This window comes from Capricornis sumatraensis, chromosome 22 (assembly GCF_032405125.1).
Source record: "Capricornis sumatraensis isolate serow.1 chromosome 22, serow.2, whole genome shotgun sequence".
NCBI lineage: Eukaryota > Metazoa > Chordata > Mammalia > Artiodactyla > Bovidae > Capricornis > Capricornis sumatraensis.
In genome coordinates, this window is record NC_091090.1 from 53757297 (window position 1) to 53780045 (window position 22749).

The following is a 22749-nucleotide window of genomic DNA, read 5'->3' on the forward strand; positions in this document are numbered from 1 at the left end:
ACCCCAGCAGGCTGCAGGTTTCCTGCATCTCTGCATCGGCCCCAGAGATGAGCCCCCATGTGGTCACTGTGTCGTACTGATAGGAGCTTGAGCTAACGTAACCTGAAGCGGTCAGCTAGTCAGACCTCCTCATCTTGTAACTAAGGAGATGGAGGGTCAGAGAACTTCGCCTCGGTTCACAGAATGCTCTGTGTAAATCAGATCTTGGACTCTGATCTTTTCCCCACAGGGGCACCTCGCAGGTCCCATTGTTAAAAGGCCACACGAGGATTGTGAAGATTGGAAAGAGACGCATCCTGGTGTCAAGGAAAAACCCAAAGCTGCCCCTGGGTCCACATCCTGACTGCCATTGTGGAGCATTTTGTCTCTGCCGGGGTCGTGGTCAGGAGGTGCGGAATCTCCGGGTTAAATCACCGCATGTGAGTCCTAATGCAATTCCGGTTGCAAGAAGAATTTTCCATTGGGGTCCTTCTTGTGAAAATGAGTGGGAAGTTCATGAGTATCCTTTTACGCGCACCCATTTTAGTTGTGACTTGTAACAGAACTTGACAACTACTATCTGCTGATTTCTTTCCAGTGTATAAAGGAAATTCTCTTACAAGGTCGTGCTTTTATCAGACATGAATGTTTGATATTCACTGGAATGTTCAGACATTCACTTGAAAAAGACTCACTCGTTCCTCTATTTCTTGGAGGCTTTTGCTCCCCACCTCCCCTACCGTTCATGCTTTTTCTAAGGCTTGCTTGCCTGCCCTGGAAGACACTGGTAGAGGCCAGGGAAGCAGGCAAGTCAGCAGCAGGCTGGAGAGCCAGCCGGGCGGGGCAGCTGGGGGGTGGCCACCTCCACATGCAGCTGAGACCCTGGGGTACCGCTGAGAAGGGACAGCCTTCAGAGGCTAAGACAGAAAGAGTCAAGCCTTGACTTTAAACAATTATAATTTAAAGAGATTAAACACTAAGAAAACCAGATTTATCCACAATGTTTACCAATTCAGGCTACTTCCCTCTTTTGGGGTGGATCACTTTTCCTTCTGCCTGAAAAACTTCCTTTAACATTTCTTATAGCGCAGATCTGCTGGCCATAAGTCTCTCAGCTTTTGTTTGTCTGAAAAAAGGATTTTGACTCATTTTTGAAAGGCATTTCCTCTGGATATGGAACTCTCGGTGGACAGCTTGATTCCTGTCAGGACTTTAAAGACGTAATTCTCTGGTCTCCTGATTTGTGCTCTATGAGACATCACCAGTACTTCTCAGCTTCCTTTCCCTCGATGTTTTATTTTTCTGTCCAACTACTTTTAAGATGATCTGCTCAAGATAATCACTGCTTTCCTGTTTTAATCTGATGTCCCTCGGGGTAGTTTTCTTTTTTACTCTACTTGGGGTTCCTTGAACTTATAGTTTCATCAAATTCATAAAGATTTCCACCATAATTTATTCAATTATTTTTCTGTCCTCCCCATTTTATTCTGGGATTCCAAGCATATGCATTTTAGACTTCTTGGCTCTTTAGTCTTTTCTCTGGGCCCCGGGTTTTACCTGCTGCACCTTTAACCCACTGTCCTCTGCAGTGTCTAGCCTGCTGTTATTCTCGTGCAAGTGGTTTTCATCTCAGATGTTATACTGATGTATTTAATTTTTAACAGTTCTGCTGTGTCTTCTGAAAATTTTCCGCTTCTCTCCTTTTCACACTCATGTTTTCCTCTAGTTTCTTGCATGTGCAGGCCACGTACTGGCTGCTTTATAGCCTTGTCAGCCATTTCACCCTCTTTGTCATTTCCAGGTCTATGGCTCTAACTGACCTTTTTCATGGACATGAGTTTGAATAAACTCTGGGAGACAGTGAAGGACAGGGAAGCCTGGGCTGCTGCAGTCAAGACAGGGAAGCCTGATGTCCTGCAGTCCGTGGGATCGCAAAGAGTCAGGCATGACGTAGCAACTGAACAGTAACAATGGTTGTGAATCATATTCTCCTACTTCTTTGTAGCTTTTTTTTTTAAGGTTTTTTTTTTTTTTTTTGATGTGGACCATTAAAAAAAAAAAAAATCTCTGTAGCTCCCTCGCCAGGGATTGAACCTGCATGCCCTGCATTGGAAGATGAAGTCCTAACCACTGGACCACCGGGTCAGTCCCTTTTTTGTATCTTTGGCCAGACATTGCGAGTTTTATGTTGCTGACTCCCTATTTTGTTACAGTCCTTTAAATGTTGTAGGACATTGTTCTGGCCCAGAGACATTACTCAGAACTAGAAGGATCTTAATGAAACGTGCTTCTCGGCTTTACTAGGGAGAGTCCAAAGTTAGTCTTTGACCCAGGGGTAATCTCACCCCAGTAAGGCCAAGAACCCACCTGCAATGCAGGAGAGCTGGGTTCCACCCCTGGGTCGAGAAGATCCCCTGGAGGAGGCCATGGCAAGCCTCTCTGTACTCTTGCCTGGAGAATCCCACGGACAGAGCAGCCTGGCGGGCTGCAGTCCACGGGGTCGCAGAGAGTCGGACACGACTGAGTCCGCATCACAGCCATGCCTGTGTGTGAGGAGTGCTTCCGCTCTAACAGGAACACGGGGCATCCCCAGGTCCGGGTGAGCTCTGGGGCTCATTTGGTCCTGCTTTCCAGTAGTTTCCCTCCGTTCTTTTTAAAAATATTTATCCATTTACTTATTTTGGGTGCCAGGTCTTCGTCGCTGCACACGGGCTTTCTCTAGTTGCGGCCAGTGGGGCTCCTCTCCGTTGAGGTTCACAGGCTTCTCATCGCAGCAGCTTCTCTTGTCACAGCGTAGGTTCTGGGTACGTGGCCTTCAGCAGCTATATCTCGCGGGCTCCAGAGCTCCGGCTCAGCAGATGTGGGACTTAGCTGCCCCTCTGCCCATGAGAGCTTCCCAGACCCGGGGTCAAAGCCATGTCCCCTGCACTGGCAGGTGGGTTTTTAACCTGTTATGCCCAGTGTCCGAGTCCCCAAAACTGAGAGAATAAGACGTCCAAAGCAATGCAAAAGCATAAAGGGGTTTATTGCTAGCTCGAGCTAGGGCTCATCCAGCGCCGTGGAGTCTTGACGAGAGCCCCCAGCTCTGAATCCATCTACTTTTATACAGACGGTTCTTTGTTCCTGTAACAGCATAGCTGATTGGTTAAACCGTAGGCGCGCACGGGACTTTTAACCTCGTGTCCCTATCCGGATTGGCTCAGGTCTGGCGCGGGCGGGGTGGGGGTGGGGGGTGGCTACGGGGATTTTTTTCTGATTGGTCGAGCTACACTGCCTGCGGGAGTTCCCAGTGCCTCAGCTTTCCTAGAGACTAAACCTCAGGCGTAGCCTGCCCCTTAGAGCCTGTCCTGGCTTCAGTTTGGTCCTAACAAACCACTGGGCTCATGGATCAAAGCCGTGGCCCCTGCACTGGCAGGCGGGTTTTTAACCGCCGGGCCCGCAGGGAAGTCCGCTCCTGTTCTCGGGCAGTAGCTTCTTTCCTTTTCCTTGACTTTTGCCACAGTGTTGTTGATTTACAACATTCTGCTGAGCAGCAGGTTCTGACCTTGTCTGGGCATGGAGTTCAGCCAAGGCTCCGAGAGGTCCTCTGTGGAGCTCCTTCCTCTTCCGTTGTCTGCCCTGTCCCTCCCTCAGCCCGACTTGGGCCCTCTGAGTCCTGATGTCTTGCTGTGACACGGAGACCCCCGAACCCTGTGTGGGCTCCACCCCCTACCCCGCCGCCACTGCAGCCTGGAAACGGCCTCGCAACAGCTGGCTGGGGCATTGCACGCTACCTTCCCTTCCCTTTCCTCAGCGGCGGCCACTCATCGCCCGGTGGCCAGGACCTTGAGAATCGTTGTTTCCTGCATCCTACTCAGATTTTTATTTGCTTCACTCAGGAGGCTGAATCTAATTCTTATTGGCCCATCTTGGCTGAAAGTGGAATTCCTCCCTTCCTTTCCTTTTGATTAAAGTGGTTTTTTTGCCCTCCCACCTACTAATTGTCCACGGCAGTGCCTGTCCTGTGTATCTGCTCTTGTATTCCTTTTAGTCTGGACTCCATTCATGCTTTTCCTTTCTTCTTGCCTCTCTTTCTTACTTCTTTCACCTTGCAGTAGCCATACGATCCGGGAAACACACTCACTCAGAAGGATGATGCAGGCAGTGGCGTGCTGGCCCCAGGCAGCGTCTCCTCTTAGCCAAGGACCCTGACCAGTTTTTGTGGAAACCTTAGATATCCTAAGTGTACATGCACAAACCCACCTCCCCAAATTCCCTGAAACTAGTCTGAACAAAGGAAAAGAAAGGTCCAATCAAAGTTAACCCATGATTCATATGCCTTAAGCCTAGGTAGTTAACAGTGGACAGTTATCAATAGGCCTGTAGTCATACCCCAATAAGCATAATAGATGTATGATTCTATTCGGTTACACAGATAATTAGGGTATTCTTTTAGGCGATGGAGAGCCCTGGGGCTCTTTCTGGGAGGGTCTGGTTTTCCAGTTGGTGTGTCGTTTCCATAGATACTGGGCATAGAGCTCAAAGTCCACAGTCCGGCCCAGGATGGAGTCCTGCTTTCAAGACAGAGCCTGTTCTGTTTCCTCCTTCAACCTATTTACAAATCCCCCCCGACCAAAAAAAATCTCATTTTATAGTTTTTCTAATTTTAATGTATTTTTTTTTCAGGTCTGTTATATTTTGCTTTTTTAAATTTTTTCAGGTATTCTGGAATTTTAGGTTGCAGTTTTCACCCATTTGGATCTGCTGTCTTTTAGCCGTACTTCCATTATCTGCAGAGACATTATTGCAGTTCTTCTTACTTTTATGGATAATTCTGTATGGGATTTGATCATGATCTTTTCCTGTTGCTCTTTTTAAAGCAAAACGGCTTTTCCCGTAGTCTCAGGAGTAACAGAAAGGCCAGGGTATTTCTCAGAGTTGCGTGTCCATAGCTCCCCATCACGCCGCTCTCCCACAGTGGGTTTTCAGCGGCTCACTTGCTGAGGTCTGCTTCAGTCCAGCTCCCTTCCCCATTTTCACCCTGCCTTCTGGTTCCTTTGCTGCTGTCAGTCCCTTATTCCACATTATGGATTCCGAAATGGAGTTTGGTCTGGTTTCTTTGTTTGTTTTGGCCACGTGGTGTAGCGTGTGGGATCTTAGTCCCCAGCCAGGGATGGAACCCGCGCCCCTGCAGTGCGAGCTCAGAGACTTGACCACCAGACCCCCAGGGAAGTGCGGAGCGGGAGTTTTGACTTTTCAGTTTGGTAGGGTTAGTTCCTTGGCCTGTTTTTTGGCGGGGGCCGTGGGGGGGGGGGGGCGGCGCGAGAGGAAGATGACTGACGGAGACTCAGGGTTGTGGTCCCACCGCCGCTACCTTCCAAGGGTCCTGGAACCAGTCACTTCTCAAGTCTCAGTCTTCACGCTCCAAGCTCACCCTCTGTTTACGTCAGAAAGTATTCATCAGGCACCTGCCCCGTCCCTGACACTGTGCTGAGAAGCAAACAGGAGCGAACACACCCCAGCCTTCAAGGAGTTTCCGAGCCGGGGTGGGGCTGGGAGTCGGGGCGGAGAGAAGCAAACACCGCCAAGTGCGCAGGCTGCGCAAGACGCTATGGAGACAGTCACGCTGCCTCCCCGGTTTGAAATCAGGCCAGCTTCCACGGAACAGCAACATGCACAGCCCCTCCGACCGGAAGGTCTGCTGTGATTCACATATTAATGAGAACCAGGGTTCTTGTAGGAGGATGATGGTCTGGTTTGAACAATAGCTCTTCAAACAGGCACGCTGTTATTACGGAAAAGGCGGCTGTATAATTAGCGCGCCCCCTTCATGGAGCTGGGCGCCGCTCACCGTCCCCGTCAGCTGGGTCTCCTTTGTCTTGATCTGGTTTCCTCTCCCCGCTGGCAATCCTGACAGGTTTCTGGGAGGAGGCAGGACAGCTGGGCTTGCTGCAGATTCCAGCTCCTCTTCGGGGGAGACACCCCCACTGTCGTTTTCCGTCCTTCTGCAGAAAAAGCGGCACTGCGCTCTGTGCATTCCTGACCTGTGACGCTCCTCCCGCCGCAGCTCACATCGTGCCCCTTTGTCTGGATGTCCCTCCTGAAAGGCCAGCGGGTGCTGTGTGCTGGCCCAGGGCGAGGGCAGAGGCTGCCATCCGCCCGGCCCCACCCAGAGCCGCCTTGTGGGCAACACCGCGTCTGCACCTTGCTTCTGTTCATAAGAGTGACCGTTTGTCTCCTCGTGTAGAACCCGACATCCAGCTGTGCAAAGCTTACGTTAGAGACTGTAAAGAGACGTGGGGGGTGTGGGCATCCCTGGGGAGAAGTGGCATCTCTTCGGTCCATCTGTGACGTCTCCCTGCAGATCCGGAGGCTCGGAAGGGAGCCCTGAGGCCAGAGGAAGATGGTGTGAGCGAGGCCCACCCCGCGTCAGCCCCACATCGGCCCCGTGGGAGCCCGCCCACAGCGGGCACAGCATGAGGCTGCCGAGCAGAGGAGGGGCAGGCAGGGGCTGGGAGTTAGGGCTGTCACCGCTGCCCCTGAAGTGGGCACTGGCCTCACACCTGCCCCGAGGGCGCCTGCAGACACAGCCCCGGGACAGCGCCTGGGCTCCGCAGCGCCTGGTAGCATTACCAGTGGGTGAGAACTGTCACCTCCTGAACTCAGCGCCCTTTGAGGGAAGCCCCGTCCCCCTCTCAGGAGGCATGGCCGGTGCCCAGGGCAGCAAGCAGGAGCTGGCGAATCCTCAGAGACTGGGGAGAGGGCTCTGGACACCCCCTGGACCCCCTCCCGAAGTGTGAGCCTGCACCCTGTGAAATGACTGGGGTCTGTAGAGAAAACCCCAGATTCCAGTTAATGTGGCCGCAAGTCTGTCCCCAGGCAGCGGGGTCTCAGGCTGCTAGCTTCCCTCCCAGGTCGTCCTGATGACCCAGCACAGGGACCAGGGGCACCTCAGACCCTGCTCCGCCCCGGGGACCTCGGGAAAGGCTGACTCTGACTCAGGCCGTCTGGGGTGGGGCCGGAAGTCCAACCTTTCTAGCCAGCGCCCAGGATGTGCTGCTGAGCCACTGGCCTGGGAGGGGCAGGCGTGTGGGGCGATGTCGGCGGGCTTGAGGCCTAGCTCCAGAGGCCCGGGTAAGGGTTTTCCCTGCAGCGTCAGATGTGAGGCACAAGGGGAAGCAAGGGGGCCACGGGGCCTCTAACGCCCGCGCAGCGTTCCCACAGCCCCCGGCCTGCAGGGTTCCTAGTCTACCCTTTTCGCGGCCAGCCCGCAAGCCTGTGCGAAATGATGCTTTCCTGGACTTCCTCGGCGACCCAGTGGTTAGGACTCTGTGCTCACAATGCAGGGGACACTGGTTCAAGCCCTGGTCAGGAACTAAGACCCTGCATGCTGCATGGTGCAGCCTTTAAAAAAAGAGTTCTATTTAATATAAATGTTTTAGAAAATAATGCTTTTCTTCCCTTTCTTCACTCCCTGAACAGATGCTCACTAAGTGCCTCCATGGAAAGAGGCTGGGTGCTGAGTGTGGGAAAACGTTGTTGGCCGTCAACGCCTTTTTGTAAGCTGGATTTAGGTGTGAGCTCTCCGCCCCCTGGCAGGGACTCCTGCCTGTGGAGATGCCTGTGGAGGTGCCCTGCTGCCAGGCCCTTCACCCTGGCTGCCCTGCCCGCCCTGCCCAGGTTAGAGACGGCTGAGGACTAGAAATGCTCCAGGGGCCCAGGCATCATCTGGGGAGGGGACCTTGCCCAGCCCAGCTGTCGGGTCAAGGTACGCCAGGCAGGCAGAAGTGGGGATGGGGCAGACAGCCTGCCCCACACACAGAGGGGGCCGCTCGGGACCTCAGATCCGCTTCTCCCTGGAAGCCCTCAGCTTTGGGCTGATGAGATGGAAAGGCAAGTTCAGAGGCCTCAGGGCTTCTGAAACAAGTTCTGTCTTGCTTCATCTCCTGTGTGGAGCAGCTGATCCTTCCTCATTTGGCAGCTTTGTGACCATTTCACTTTTGCCATTAAATTGCTTTAAGAAAAGAAAAGTCCATTCTTTCTATGGGAAAAGGGTTTTGGAAAATATTTTATTTTCTTGCACTTTCCTTGAAATCCTCCATTCACACCCTCCTGTTCAGATAACTGGGGATATTTTTCTTTGACAGTACACCGAAAACTTAATAACTGGTAGTTCTTCAAAGGTTATTTCTGACGTACAATCTAAGATTATCTCCAAAAATGTGTTATGCTCTATTAAAGGGCCAGATCAGAGAAGGCAATGGCACCCCACTCCAGTACTCTTGCCTGGAAAATCCCACGGCCGGAGGAGCCTGGTGGGCTACAGTCCATGGGGTCGCTAAGAGTCAGACATGACTGAGCGACTTCACTTTCACTTCTCACTTTCATGCATTGGAGAAGGAAATGGCAACCCACTCCAGTGTTCTTGCCTGGAGAATCCCAGGGACGGGGGAGCCTGGTGGGCTGCCGTCTGTGGGGTCGCACAGAGTCGGACATGACTGAAGCGACTCAGCAGCAGCAGCAAAGGGCCAGATGTCCTTCCCGGGGGGCACCAGTGGTAAAGAACCTGCCTGCGAAGACAGATGCAGGTTCGATTCCTGGGTTGGGAAGATCCCCGTGAGGAGGAAATGGCACCCTACGCCAGTGCTCTTGCCTGGGAAACCCCATGGACAGAGGAGCCTGGGCGGCCACAGTCCACAGGGTCACAGAGTTGGACATGACTGGAACTGACTTAATACAGCACCAAGGGCCAGACAGCAAATGTTTTCCCCTTTGCAGGCCACGCAGTTTCTATCTCAGCCGCTCAGCTCTGCCAGGCTGTCACAGAAGCAGCAGAAGACTTAGGCAAGTGTGGCTGTGTGCCATCAAAAATCTACAGAGCCTTTTTTGTAATAAACTTTTTGTAAGTAACTGCTGACTTCTCCTCCATTACATTAAAATCCGCTGGTCTGTCCTGCACTTGGAATGAATGATTTTGCCCATGCAAGTGCCCTGGAGGGGTTTTAGGGACCCCCTGGGGCTCACTAGACCGCACTTTGAGAACTGCTGCTCTGATATTCTTGTTATACAAGGTAATAAGTCTCTTACTAGGAAAGTTACTTTCAGTTGGAGCTTCTGTTTCTTGCAGCCAAAAGCATCTCAGCTGATGAACCCCTGGGTGGTTTCTCAAGTCATAAATCAATACCAGCTTCTGTCTTGGGCCCTGGGAAGTTGCGAATTGACCACATTCCCCTCCACCAGTTTACGTGCCGTCAGGAGAGGAGAAATAGGAGACGCATGTCCAGACCTAAGAGCCCCTGAGAATCCCCAGCAACCTCGCTGGGCCCCAGAACATCGCAAGAGAGCTTCAGGAAGCGTCCATGTCTGTCCTGGGAAGGGCAGGGTCAGAGGGGAGAGGGCCAGGGGAACCAAAGCAACATTGTGTAGACAACAGGTGTGTTAGCGGGCATCCTCCAGACAGAGAGAGCCAATAAGGAGATTTGTCACCAAACTGGGAGCCAGGGAAGCCCCCCCACCCTCCATCCGCAGGCTCTGGGAGCAGGGGAGTCGCTGAGGTGGCTGCAGTCGGAGACAGTGGGTGGTGCGCGTCCCAGGCTGAGGGCGGAAGGCTGAGGCTCCAGCTCAAATGATCAGGCAGAGACAGCAGGTTCTCCTTCCTCCGTCTTTCTGTTCTACTCGGACCTCGATGCATCAGGGGATGCCCAGCACGCTGGGAAAAGCAACCTGCTTCACTGGGTTTGCTGAATCATGTGCCAACCTCACCCAGGATCACCACTACAGACCCTCCTGGAATCACATCTGCCAACCATCTGGGCCTGCCATGGTCCAGGCAAGGGCGCCCATACAGCGCACACACCCAGAGAACCATCTCAACCGGGCCAGGCAGGGTAAGTCAGCACCAGCTCTCTCCTGGAAGATGACAGGGGATGCGGGCACTGAGAGGCGTGAGCTCCGGTGGATGACGGTGAAGGGGGTGAGAGCCCCTCTCTCGGATGCTCTGGTACCACATCCACAGCCTCTAACTTAGAACCAGCCTTGGGGAGGAGAGGGGAGGCTGAAACCCCAAGCTGACAGATGGCTTCTGAATTGACAAAGATGAACCCACACTGACTAAGTTGAGGTGGTTGTTCCAGCCAACAGAATAGGGGGCTCTTGAGATAGAATTTAAGGCTGATTTTAGAAAACTTAGGACATTTACAAATTTTAAATAAATGTACATTTTAAATTTATGTGCTAAAAATTCATCTTCTCTAACAATGGACAAATTCAAAAATTTTGCCACCCTGAAGAAAAAGGATGTATCGTGATCATTTTACTTATATTTCCTAATTATCACTGAGGATAAGTATTATTTGTATGTTATTGGGAGCATTATTTTCGAATCCACCACAGTGCTTTTGAATGATGCGCAATTAACGTTCACAAAATAGAACACTGTAGGGTCTGAAGAGGAACCCACGGCACAGACATGAGTGCCACTGTTTTTACCTTTAAACTGAGATTTACAGTTTGTTCAGCACTAAACAGATCCACCTAAGGAAGGAACTCCTCTCGTTCAGGCTGCCCTCCCACCTTTCCACGAGTGTGCGCTGTTCCCATGGACACTGCACTCTGCTCTCACGTGCACACCTTCCTGCTCATCCCATCAGTGGCTGCTGGAGCCAAGGCCAGGCGCCAGGCTGACTGTGCTCGGGACTCTGAACTTCGGGCCTCTCTCTTCTCTCTCCCGATATTCTCATAAGGTCAACCGGCGCATCTTAGGATCTAGGTGCCACACAGGCCGAGGCGCGCAGTTCTCCACGTGCCACTTCTTTCCTGTTAAACGGCTTCAGTTTGCACGCCTGCGGGGGTCATCAGCGTTTATAAGTCACTTTTATTAAAAACCAGATGGAACACGGGATAAAGAAGGCTGCCTCCAATCTCACGGCGCTAAGGCAAGAGCGTCTTCCTCTTTTTTCTTCTAACGAGAGTCTGATCCTTCCTCAACAGCACAGACTTACGTAGGATGGTGCTGCGTCATGACCTAAGCTCCTCCCCTGGCGCTGGCACGTCCATCTGCTGCAAGCATGATAAGTCACGAAAACAAAGGTATTAGGGATTTGCATAATCCTTGGCTGCTGTAGAATTCAGATGTCATCACATCTCTCTCTCCTGTTCTCACTTCTTTGTTCGTTTATTTATCGGTGAATATTCACGGTGCTGGGCAGTGGGGTTCACGCATTAATAAGACAGGCACGGTCCTGCGCGTACAAGCCTCCCAGCCCAGGAGGAGAGGCAGAGCCATGGTGCACTTACCCTCCCAAGCCAGGCACTCATCTCTGCATGAGCATCAGCATAGAGAACACTTGCTTCTTAAAATGGTTCATGAACTACGTGCAAGCGGCCCGCTGTGTGGCAGTTCTGCCTGTGTTTCGGTTGATGGAGTTGTTTCCTCGAGGCGATACAAGCAAACCATGGGAGGACTGGAAGACTCGCCCTCCACTCTTGGGCGTCTCCAGACACCACTCCCCACTCTGCCTGCTGCAGGACGGCCCGCGGATACAAACGCTCTTTTGAAAGAAGAAAACAATTAAGCATTGAAAATGCAAGGACCAGAAAGCCCAAGATAAAAATAGAACTCTCCAGCCCGCTCTGTGAGCCACAGTTCTCATGGCTGGGTTTGAAGGCAGAGTTCTCACCAGGGTGCATCCTGTCTGGACTCTTCTTCCTTAATAAGGAGGAAGTCACCCAAACAGTAAGAAACCTCCGCTTTTCCTAGGGGGTCACTCTAGGCCCGTTACGAGGCAATCTGTTTCATGTGGCACTGTTTTTTCGCTGCTCAGTTGTGCCCAACTCTTTTGCTCCCCGATGGATTGTAGCCCGCCAAGCTCCTCTGTCCATGGGATTTTGCAGGCAAGAATACTGGAGTGGGTGGCCATTCCGTTCTCCAGGGGATCTTCCCAACCCAGAGAGCGAACCCACGTCTCCTCTGCAAAAGGCATCTCCTGAATTGCAGGCGGATTCAATATCACTGAACCACCAGGGAAGCCCCAGAAACTAATCACTGGTCCTTAAAGTAACTTATTTACAAAATAAAACTTGAAACCTACGAGTTGAAAGATGAGCAGCCAACACGGCGTCCTCAAATTTCAACAGCCGTTAACATTTTGCCCATTGTGTGCCCCTGGCTTGTGTGTGTGTGTGCGCGCTTTGCGTGAATTATTTGAACATAGACCACAGACATCACAACGCTGAAGCAGAGCACAGCTTCTGAGGACAAAGACACCCTCTCCCAGGGCCACAGAGCTGCTCCCACACCCAGGACGCATGTCGTTAGCGCACAGGACCCCCTAGCATCTCGCTGCATCACCCGGGGGCTGTGCGCCAGCTGGGCCTGGTGCCAGCTTGGCCACCGGGCACCGAGCCCTGACCCCACTCTGCCCCTTGCTGTCCAGGACAACAGGCCTGACTCGGGGAGGACACCGTCCAGAGAAGCGCCAGGCCCCTTCTCCCAGCAGCTCAGACCCCTGATGCGGGCACCTTCTCATGGAGGCCACGGCCCTGAGCCCGCGGACCACCCAGGGCCAGGCTGATGCCTGCCTGTCCCGCCCCGGGCCCAGCTGCAGCTGTGGGTGTTTCCAATGGCCGGTGAAGATGTCAGTCGAGCATCATGGGACTGGACCCAGGCATTCTGACTCATTCCTGCACGAGACCCTGCCACGAAAAATGGCTCCCAGCAGCAACGTGCGGGAGCTTGCCTTTCATTAATATTTACATCAGAAGAGAGCTGCTTGTAACAGGAAATGCACTTTAGCTTCTCAGAAAAGCGCAGGAGATGCTCTGGAGGCAGCGAGATCAAACCAGTGCAGGTGGGAGGAGGGTCTGCTCCGGCTCCTGCCCCTCGCCCAAGCCCTCCTCCCCAAGCCTGCCTCGGGGCCAGGGCAGGGGTCAGACTCCTGAGTTCCCCGCAGCCACCTGCAAGGGACCACCATGGGGCAGACGATGATGAAGACAGAGCCCCAGGGTGGCCAGGCCCCACGGCACAGATGCTTGCTGGCCCTGGACCCTGTCGCGGTCACGAGAAGGTCAGGGCAGGACGGGCTTTGCAGAGACTCTGCCCGTGGGGAAGGGGGGCTGGGGTCAAGGGCACAGGCTCCTGGAGTAAGGTTCTCAGGCTGCAGCACCCTGAGGGGAGCCTGCCGTGAAGACAGAGAGCCTGTGGGAAAGCGAAAGGCGGGAGGGGAACAAACAGAAACGGGCTCACTGCTCTGACCGGCGAGAGGCTCAATGAACCTGGTCCTTCAGTGAGTACAAACATCTCGCTGGAAATGGAATCCCAGCGGCAAGCTCTGGGCATTCTGTTTTCACCACATTAACGCCCCGACAAAGGGCCGCAGCGTTGCTGATGCAGGCAAAGAAGGAAAGAATGGACCCTGGATGGACCACCCCCCTCTTTCATGCAGACAGTCCTGTGGGCTGGGTGATGGTTTCCTAGGAAACAGCATGGATGCGGAACTCAAGGAAATGTGCAGGCAGGCGGCAGGAGACGCAGCAGCCGATTCTTTTCGCTGGTGGTGTGTGATTCTAGGCCATCCTCTTAACCCCTCTGCAGCCGTTTCCTTGTGTCTGAAGGGGAGATCTGACCCCCCTCACATGTGTGTGTGCGTGTGTGTGTAAGCGCCTTGGCTGGCTGGAGGGCACAGGGGAGCTCAGTGTGGACTTTCTCCTCCTTTCTACACCCACTCAGCAGGCATCGCTGAGTGACTGGGCTGCAGATCTGATGGAGCAGCAGCTGAGGTGATGAGCGTGAAGAGAGGCCTGTGCACTGGGGCCTGCCCTCTCCACCACGGGGACCTCGGGCCACCACGTGCAGGAGCACGGCTAACCTGACGGATGACCTCAAGCCAACAGCCAGATGGATGGTGAATCCTTCACTGGACCAACACGCCTACCCACCACTGGCCCTCGGAAAGCTGCCCGGGACATGGAGCCCCAGAGTGGCTGGTGCTAGACAAAATGCACTCACCCAGCCCTCGCATCTGTGCTTAATAATAAATGCTTTGTCTTAATCAGATTTGGGGGGTTTACACAGCACAAGATGGCAAAATAATCACTCTGTCAGGGCTTTCTTCCCGAGATGACCGTACTGCCCACAATACCCTCACCCACATCCTGCTCCCCACTCTGAGAGCTGAGGAGAAGCCTGGTGGTTTCAGCTTCTGGAGCAAATACTCAACATGTCCCCTGAGTCATCCTTCCCCGATGGGCTCAGCGATAACACCTCCTGACAGGAGACACAGGTTTGATCCCTGGGTCGGGAAGATCCCCTGGAGGAGGAAATGGCAACCCACTCCAGTATTCTTGCCTGGGAAATCCCGTGGACAGAGGAGCCTGGTGGGCTACAGTCCACGGGGCTGCAAAGAGTCAGGCACAGCTGAGCGACCTAACTACCTACCGCCCTACCCCTGAATTCAAGAGGGCTGACTACAAGGTTTGGGGGTTCTGGATCCACACAGAAGACCGCCCCTACTTTGGATTGGACTGCCCCAACCCACCCTGTCTCGGTAATTCACCGGAAGGACTCAGAGAACCCACTACAAGCTGTTACACTCTGCTTATGGTCTATTGCAGGGAAAGGGCACGGGTTAAAATCAGGCAAAGGAGGAGCAGCTCAGGCAGGTGTCCAGGAGGCCCCAACAGAGGACCGAGTCATCCTTTCCCCGCGGGAACACAGTCACGCCGACCCCCACGTCGACGTGTGACGGCATGCACACATTGCTGCCAGTGGAGACAACACTCTGAGTTCTTCCTGCGGCCTGGCCACCCGCCGCCCACACGCAGCCTCTAGTGCCAGATCCTCCGGGACGCCCAGGCCTTGGGCCTCCAGTTCCTGGGAGATCGCTCCTGGCGCCTCGTGACCCAGAGCCCCAGCCACAAACCCCGCTAGAAACAGCCGGTGCTCAAAGTCAGACCGGCCGCGCCTGACGGCTGTGGACACCTGCCTCCCGCTGCAGCCGCCACCCCGGCCACCTGCTCCCTCAGAACTTCTGCGAGCAGACTGTACCACCGGCCTCAAGACAAACACGTCTCAAGCCAGCCCTTCTCTGTGCGGCTGTGGTGCCCACACGTCCACTGAGTCCATGGACCCTGGAGGCCACCCCAAGGAGGGCCACTTGCCAACTCCAGCCCCTCCCAATCCCAGAGTGAGTTCTTCTCGTGGCAGAGAAGGGCCCCGCGTCAGTGTGCCTCTCAGATCCCCAGACCAGCTTCCACCGGGCTGTGCCCCATGCGGGCACCCCCTTTAACAGCCCAGTCTTCACTGCCCATCTGCCTGACCTCAGGGCCAGGCCATTGGCCACAACCTATGAGTCACTGAAAGCCCAAACTTAGAGGCAAATAGCTTGCATTCCAGTCCACTGAGCTGACTGCTTTCTACCTCCTTCAGTTGGGGTGGCTGCTGTCCAGGCAGTAGGCCAGCCGCAAACCGGGCCACTCTCCTGGTCAATAGAGCGGTTTCTGCAGCAAAACCCAGGCAGCTGCGGGGACCAGGGGCTCCTCAGTCGTTCCAGAACCGGTCTACCTCCAGCAGACTGAAGGCCCTCAAGGTGGGGGGACTGGCAGGGGCTCCCGTGGGCCCCCCAACTTCAGAGAGCACCGCAGGAAGACCTTCGTTCTGATCCCATTGGTGTCTGTTCTGTTTATCCAGCGATAGCTGCTCCCAGACTTGAACCCCACTGGACTTGCCCCCGGGTCTCGTGGACCTTGGCTATCTGTGCTGTTGCCTTGACTAGTCCCCTGGGTGGCATCCCTGTGCCAGCTCAGAGCAGCCTGAGCGCAGGCTTGGCTCAGTTCAAGCTCCGTCCTAACACACTGCCTTCACTTCGGTCATTACAGACAGCCACGGCCCAGGGACCGCTCAGGGACAGACACTCGCCTGTTACTCTGCGTTTTCTTGGGCATCCAGGGAGCGGGCTCCTCGGGAGCCGGGGCCATCATTTTGGAATTCCCTTGGTGACTTTTACCTCCAATAGCTAGCGGCAGCATGGCTCCAGTTCCACACCTTAGCTGACCTGCGGTCCCCTAGGAGCCACAGGCTCATCACCCCCACGCATCACCCTCCCTCTTAGGTTTCCGTGAGTCAGGGTCACTCGAGCAAATGCCACTGCTGGCACCAACCGTGAAGCCTCTGGGCCGACTGTGAGGTCAGAGGGAATGGTCTCCAGGACTAGTCTTACTTCTGATAGCAACTGCAAGAGCAGAGGTCCCCAGGACGGCCCTTAGGCTGGACGGCTCACTGGGAGGACTCGCAGAACTGACTGAGGGCTGTTGCACTCACAGTTCTGTTTGTTTACAGGGAAAGGACACAGAAATCAGCCAAGGGGAGAGGGCAAAGGCTGAGCCTGGAGAAGGACCTGACGCCGTCTCTGTGGTCGTCCCACGGGGTCGGGACACGCATCCACGCGTGACGACGGGCACGGAGAACGGCCGGCCCGGGCACTTACCTGAGTCCTGTGCTCAGAGCGCCTCTTGGGCACATTTGAGGATGGCCCTGCCCACCCACTCGACCCCGTCACCCCCTCACCACACGCTGCAGGCCGCCTTTCGCACTAAGTTCAATCACCTGCCCTCAGGGAGACCCCGGGGGAGAGGCTGGAAGCGGGCCTGGAGCAGCTGGGGCAGGAAACTCAGACACCCTAGGATCTGCGGCGTAGGGCCAGGTTTGGGCAATACGACCTCTTGGTTTTACAAGGTCTCCCCTCGGGCAGGGTGTGACCAACATAGGGAAGACCACGCCTGCTCGTGAACAGACCCTGTTACTCTGCCGGTCTCATTTACCAGCCCTTATCTAATCTTTGACCAAACGGCCTTCTTTTATCAGCAGGACCACTGTTACCTCTGATTCGGTTTCCAGGCACTGCTGCTGCTGCTAAGTCGCTTCAGTCGTGTCCGACTCTGTGCGATCCCACAGACGGCAGCCCACCAGGCTCCCCCATCCCTGGGATCCTCCAGGCAAGAACACTGGAGTGGGTTGCCATTTCCTTCTCCAATGCATGAAAGTGAGAAGTGAAAGTGAAGTCGCTCAGTCGTGTCTGACTCTTAGCGACCCCATGGACTGTCGCCTACCAGGCTCCTCTCTCCATGGGATTTTCCAGGCAAGAGTACTGGAGTGGGGTGCCATTGCCTTCTCTGTTCCAGGCACTAGAGGACCTGAAAGCTCTCTGTGGCCGTCTTTATGGAACTCAAGCACACTACAGCTACGAGCCGACGTGCAGAATCAGGCCGCAGGAACAGGCTTTGACCTTCCTTCCTTGCCAGGTGCTCAAGAAGCCTTGGAACGAGAGGCTAAGGGATCTGCGGACTTGTCTGGTGGTCCAGCAGCTGAGACTGCACGCTCCCAGTGTAGGGGGCCCAGGTTCGGTCCCTAGTGAGGGAACCAAATCCCACAGGCCATGACCAAGAGTTCCCATGCCGCAGCTAAGACCCGGTGCAGCACCAAATAAAATTATTTTAAGAGAGAGACTAAGGGCTCTGGGCGCTCTCACGTGAATACCTGTGTCTGGAGCTGCTCAGCTGAGTGCCAGAAGCGCACGCCTTCCACACTCTGCTTCAGGATGCGACCAGCACAGAGGACAGTCTTACCAGACATTCACGTCATCTCCAGAGACTCCGGGGACTCAGCAAATGGCCCTCCACAGCTGGCCGGCACTGGACGTGGTGCCGGCTGACCACAGGGGCCCTGGAGCAGAGGTCAGGAGTAACGGCCGCACGGGCGTCCTCATACATGTCTGCGCCACCAGCCGAAACGCTGCAAACTGAGAGACCATCACATCGCCACTGCCCTTCTCACTTTGCCCTTTCAATGTGCTTCAGGCCCAGTATCTCAGAGTCCTCTCAACAGCTCCCTTCCTGTGTTTTCCTCCCTAATTAACCTAGAATTTTTGTTAAAATAACATTCCTGAGCACCCCTTGTGAAAGCCCCAGTCTCTAAGACCCTCTAACAGCATCGGTTCAGGAACTTTGCTCAGCAGATGACAACAGGGCCAACAAGAAGCTGGAAGTCCACCCAGCCCTGAGAACCAGTCAACCCGTGTCCACCGCACACTGACCCTAACTCATCCCTCGGAGCGTCTGACCACAGACTGGATCCGTATGAAACACCAGGAGCGACGGCCGGGTCTTCAGAGCTGCCCACGTCTTACCCGACATCGGCCAGCCTCCCTGTATGGGCCGCAGGCTGAAACAAGCACACAGGTGAAGACTGCACCCTTGATGGTTCAGGCTGCCGGTCTGCTAACGGCAGAGAACACCTTCCGGCTGCAACCAGCTGATTTCACACCGGCTTGCTCTCTCTGCCTCGCTCCCTGGAGTGGTCCCAGCTCTGGCCACTGCCCCCAGAGGTGGCCGTCCATCTGCTGGGATGCTCAGCCCTGCCTGGGGGCCCAGCCTCCCGAGCATCCGCAGCCGTGACCCCTCCTCTTCCTCCAGGGCCCCTCCCACCTTCCCAGTCTGTCTCCCTGACATGGCTCCACAGAAGCTGCTGGAGGAATGGGCCTGTCTGCGGCTCCCTGCCTGTCTGACCACAGTGCCACTGTACCAAGGACGGGAGAGGAAGGGAAGGGCCATCGTGCTGACACCTAGGATGCCAGACCATCACGTGCTTCTTTCTCCATCTCCAGTTTTGGGAAGTCATCAGCGATGAGCATGGCATCGACCCCACTGGCAGTTACCATGGAGACAGTGACTTGCAGCTGGAGAGAATCAACGTGTACTACAACGAGGCTGCTGGTGAGGACTGCCGCGGGCTCGGGCCCTCTCCTGTTCTGCTCTCTGGCAGCCCCAGTGTAGCAGGCACACACACAACCAAGAAAGGCTTCCTGCGTGCATTTAAATGTCAGCTGCTCAGAATACCCTCAGAGCCCCCGAAGTCCCCTGTATTCGGGTCATGACCGGGCAGGCCCTCACCTCCCTTGTAGAGCAGAAACCTCCTCTAATCTCTTGCTGGAATTTTCTGGGATGAGCTCTGCCTGGAGAGGCACAGAGAGCAGGGCGTTGCCTGATTGCTCTGCGAGCTCCAGGTCTGAGTCCTGCTCTGTCCCCGCAGGTAACAAGTATGTGCCCCGGGCCATCCTGGTGGACCTGGAGCCAGGCACCATGGACTCCGTCAGGTCTGGACCCTTCGGCCAGATCTTCAGGCCCGACAACTTCGTGTTTGGTATGTCGGGGTGATGTGTGGGCCCTGGCTCAGTGGGCCCCTTTCCTCCTGATCCCATGGGGGTCACTGCTGGGTGCCTGGGGGAGGCTGTGTGTCCACAGAGGCCCCGAGTCCCAGCCTCACTGTCCCTGGTCCATGGGCTGTCAGCTCTCTGGCCCCTGTCCACACAGCTCAAAGGCCAGGGTCAGCCTGCAGAGGCTGCCACAGGCCTCCCACTGCAGAACAGAACAAAGAGTGAAGGGAAGCTTCCAGCAGCAGTTCATAGGCCACCGGTCATTTCGGAGGACCCGTGACAACAGGCAAGCCTTTCAAGGAGCCGAGGCCAAAGGCACAGGTAGTGAGCAGAAGCTGAGCCGGCCCTCTGACCACGGGCGCCTCCACCCTTCCCTCTGCTTGCATCTGATTTAAAGGTTTTAAATACTGAACAAAGGCCTGAGCACACTGACTGTGAACACGGGGCCCTTCCTTCAGAACCAGGTCTGGGCTCAGGCAGTGATGTAACGCCCTCCCCTATAGCACCAGCTCTACAAGCAGTGAGGCAGGAAGGGCGTGGTGCCTCTCCACAGAGACACAGCCTCACGTGCGTCAGCAGAGCGAGGCGGCCGCCAGGAAGCTGGCTCGTCACAGCTCTCAACCAGAACCGTCGACCCAGGGTCCCCCGCACCCAAACAGCAGAGGACCCAGCGTCCTGGGTCATGGGTCCAGGGAGAGCGTGGAGGTGTTTGTCCAGTGATGAGAACGCCCGGGCGGCATGGAAACGGCAAGGGTCTGACAAGCATGAGAAGCAGGGCCCCCAGCTTAGCGGCCTAACCAGGACCCCGGGCTCCACGGCTCATGCCACCGGATGTGGGGAGAGTCCTAACAAGCATCCCTGCAGCTGACACTGTCCCTTCAGGCCCCCTCACACGCCCCCCTGGAAGGAGGACCAGCCAAGAACACGCTGGGGACTTAAGAACTCAGCTTCCCAGACTCGGGCCTCCCTGATAGCTCAGTTGGTAAAGAATCTGCCTGCAGTGCAGGAGACCCTGGTTCCATTCCTGGGTCAGGAAGATCCATTGCAGAAGGGATAGGTTACCCACTCCAGGATTCCTGGGCTTCCCTTGTGGCTCAGCTGGTAGAGAGTCCACCGGCAATGCGGGAGACCTGGGTTCGATCCCTGGGTCAGGAAGACCCCCTGAAGAAGGGAAAGGCTACCCACTGCAGTATTCTGGCCTGGAGAACTCCATGGACTGTATAGTCCATGCAGTTGCAAAGGTCGGACACAACTGAGCCACCTTCCCTGACTCGGGGCGGGAGCAGCCTGGGTGAGGGGCTCTCAGACCCCGGGCGGAACTCAGCTTCCTTCCTGCCCCACTCAGGCCCCACTGCCTGGGATCAGCCCCCAACAAACTTCCACTCAGATCCTCGTCGTAGGCTCAGAAATAAATCCAGTCTTCTGCAGTCAGTTAGCCTCTGACAAAAGGGGAAAGAATATACGATGGAGACAGGACAGTCTCTTCAGCAAGTGGTTCTGGGAAAGCTGGGCAACCGTGTGTAAATCAATGAAGTCAGCACAAACCCTCACGTCATTCACCAAGTAAAATGGCTTAAAGGCTCAAATGTAAGACGCGTCACCGTAAAACTCCTAGAAGAGAACACAGGCAAATCTTTCTCTGAATTAAATCTTAGAAGTATTTTCTGAGGTCTCCCAAGGCAATAGACATGAAAGCAAAAACAAGCAAATGGGACCTAATCAAACTTAGAGGCTTTTTCACAGCAAAGGAAACCATAAACAAAACGAAAAGACAACCTGCGGACTGGAAGAAAAGATATGCAAATAACGTAATCGGCAAGGGGTTAGTTTCCAAAATACATAATCTCTCTTATAGCTCAACATCAAAAAAAACAAACAACAAAAAATACAACTCAATCAAAAAATGGGCAGAAAATCTAAAGAGACATTTCTCCAAAGAAGATACACAGATGGCCAACAGGCACCCTGGCTGGTACCCTGGTGGCTCAGTGGTAAAGAATTTGCCTGAAATGCAGGAGACATGGGTTCGATCCCTGGGTCAGGAAGATCCCCTGGAGGAGGAAATGGCAACCCGCTCCAGTATTCTTGCCTGGGAAATCCCATGGACAGAGAAGCCTGGCGGGCTACAAGTCCACGGGGGTGCAAAGAGTCAGACATGACTTAGCAACTAAACCACAACAGCAACAGGCACATGAAAAGATGCTTAACATCATTAATTATTAGAAAAAGGCAAGCGGAGTCACCTCTCACCGGTCAGAATAGCGTCATCAAAACGTCTGCAAATAACAAATGCTGGAGAGGCTGTGGAGAAAAGGGAAACCTTGTCCACTGCTGATGGGAATGTAAATCGGTGCAGCCACTATGGAAAACATGTTGCTATACACCGGAAACAGTACTGTAAATCAATGACACAATAAATAAACTAAATATTTTAGAAGAGCATATCATAATTAAACATTAACAAAATCCTCGCCTCAGGCCCGGGGCACTGACCTCAGACCCAAGGGGAGGCAGTGTGCCCTCTTCTACTGCAGAGCGTGTGACACGTTGCCCCCAGTCCAGAGGGGTGGCCTCTGTGACACGCTCACAGCAGAGAGCAGGGCCCTGCAGGCCCTCTGCCCGGGGCTGTGCACAGCTGACCATCCTGGCCGCTCCATCCCCAGCTCAGGGCCCTCGGGGTCCCCCAGGAGGTCGTCAGCGCCCGGTTCTGCGCAGTCCTGGCTCTGGGGTCCCTATTGGCCGGAGGCCTTTCTGGGCTCTGAGGTGCCTGCTGACCCCACCACGAGGCCCCCAGCACGGCAGCCCGCAGAGGGTCTCCACTGGGTTGAAACTCGGGAGGCTTCTTCCACCAGCTGGAGAAAATTCCCTCCTTGGAGGGCTCGCGTGATTAGAGAAGGAGAATTCCAGGGACGGGGGAGCCTGGTGGGCTGCTGTCTATGGGGTCTCGAAGAGTCGAACACGACTGAAGCGACTTAGCAGCAGCAGCCCTTCTTCAAGTCAGGTGAGCTCCTGATTTCAAGAGGAGCTGATCCTGGCCCCTCATGACACCTGTGGAGTCGCTTCACGCTGCCCTGACACTGGTGCAGCATTGAACAACTGGGCACAGGTGTGTGCAGTCCCGGCTGGTGACCCCTGGGCCTTAGAGTTCTGCCTGCCACCAGTGGGCAGCTAGGGCGTGGGCAGACGTGGCCTCTGGACACTCTGGTTCCGACACCTGGACCTGTGCTCTGAGGATGTGGTTTTCTGTTTACCTGCTGTGTGGCTTTGGGCACGTCTTTGTCTCTCTGGGCCTTAGTCCATTCAGGGCAGGCTCCATGGCTTCTCGTCAGGAGTCCTGCATGGGGCCAAGACAGGCCAGCGTAGGGGCGCCTTTAACTGTGCATGTTGGATTTTCAGATCCCTGTGACCACAGGGGTCGGTGCCCCTCTGGGGTCATGCTTGGAGGAGTTAACCCTCTTGCTCATCAGAGTAAGGCCTCCTCTGATTGGTATTAAGATATCTCCTGGGCCCCAATTTTCATGAATGGGGGAATGTGTACTCAAGTTGATGGAAGAGTCCCAAGAGGTGGGAAAAGTGAAAAAGGAAG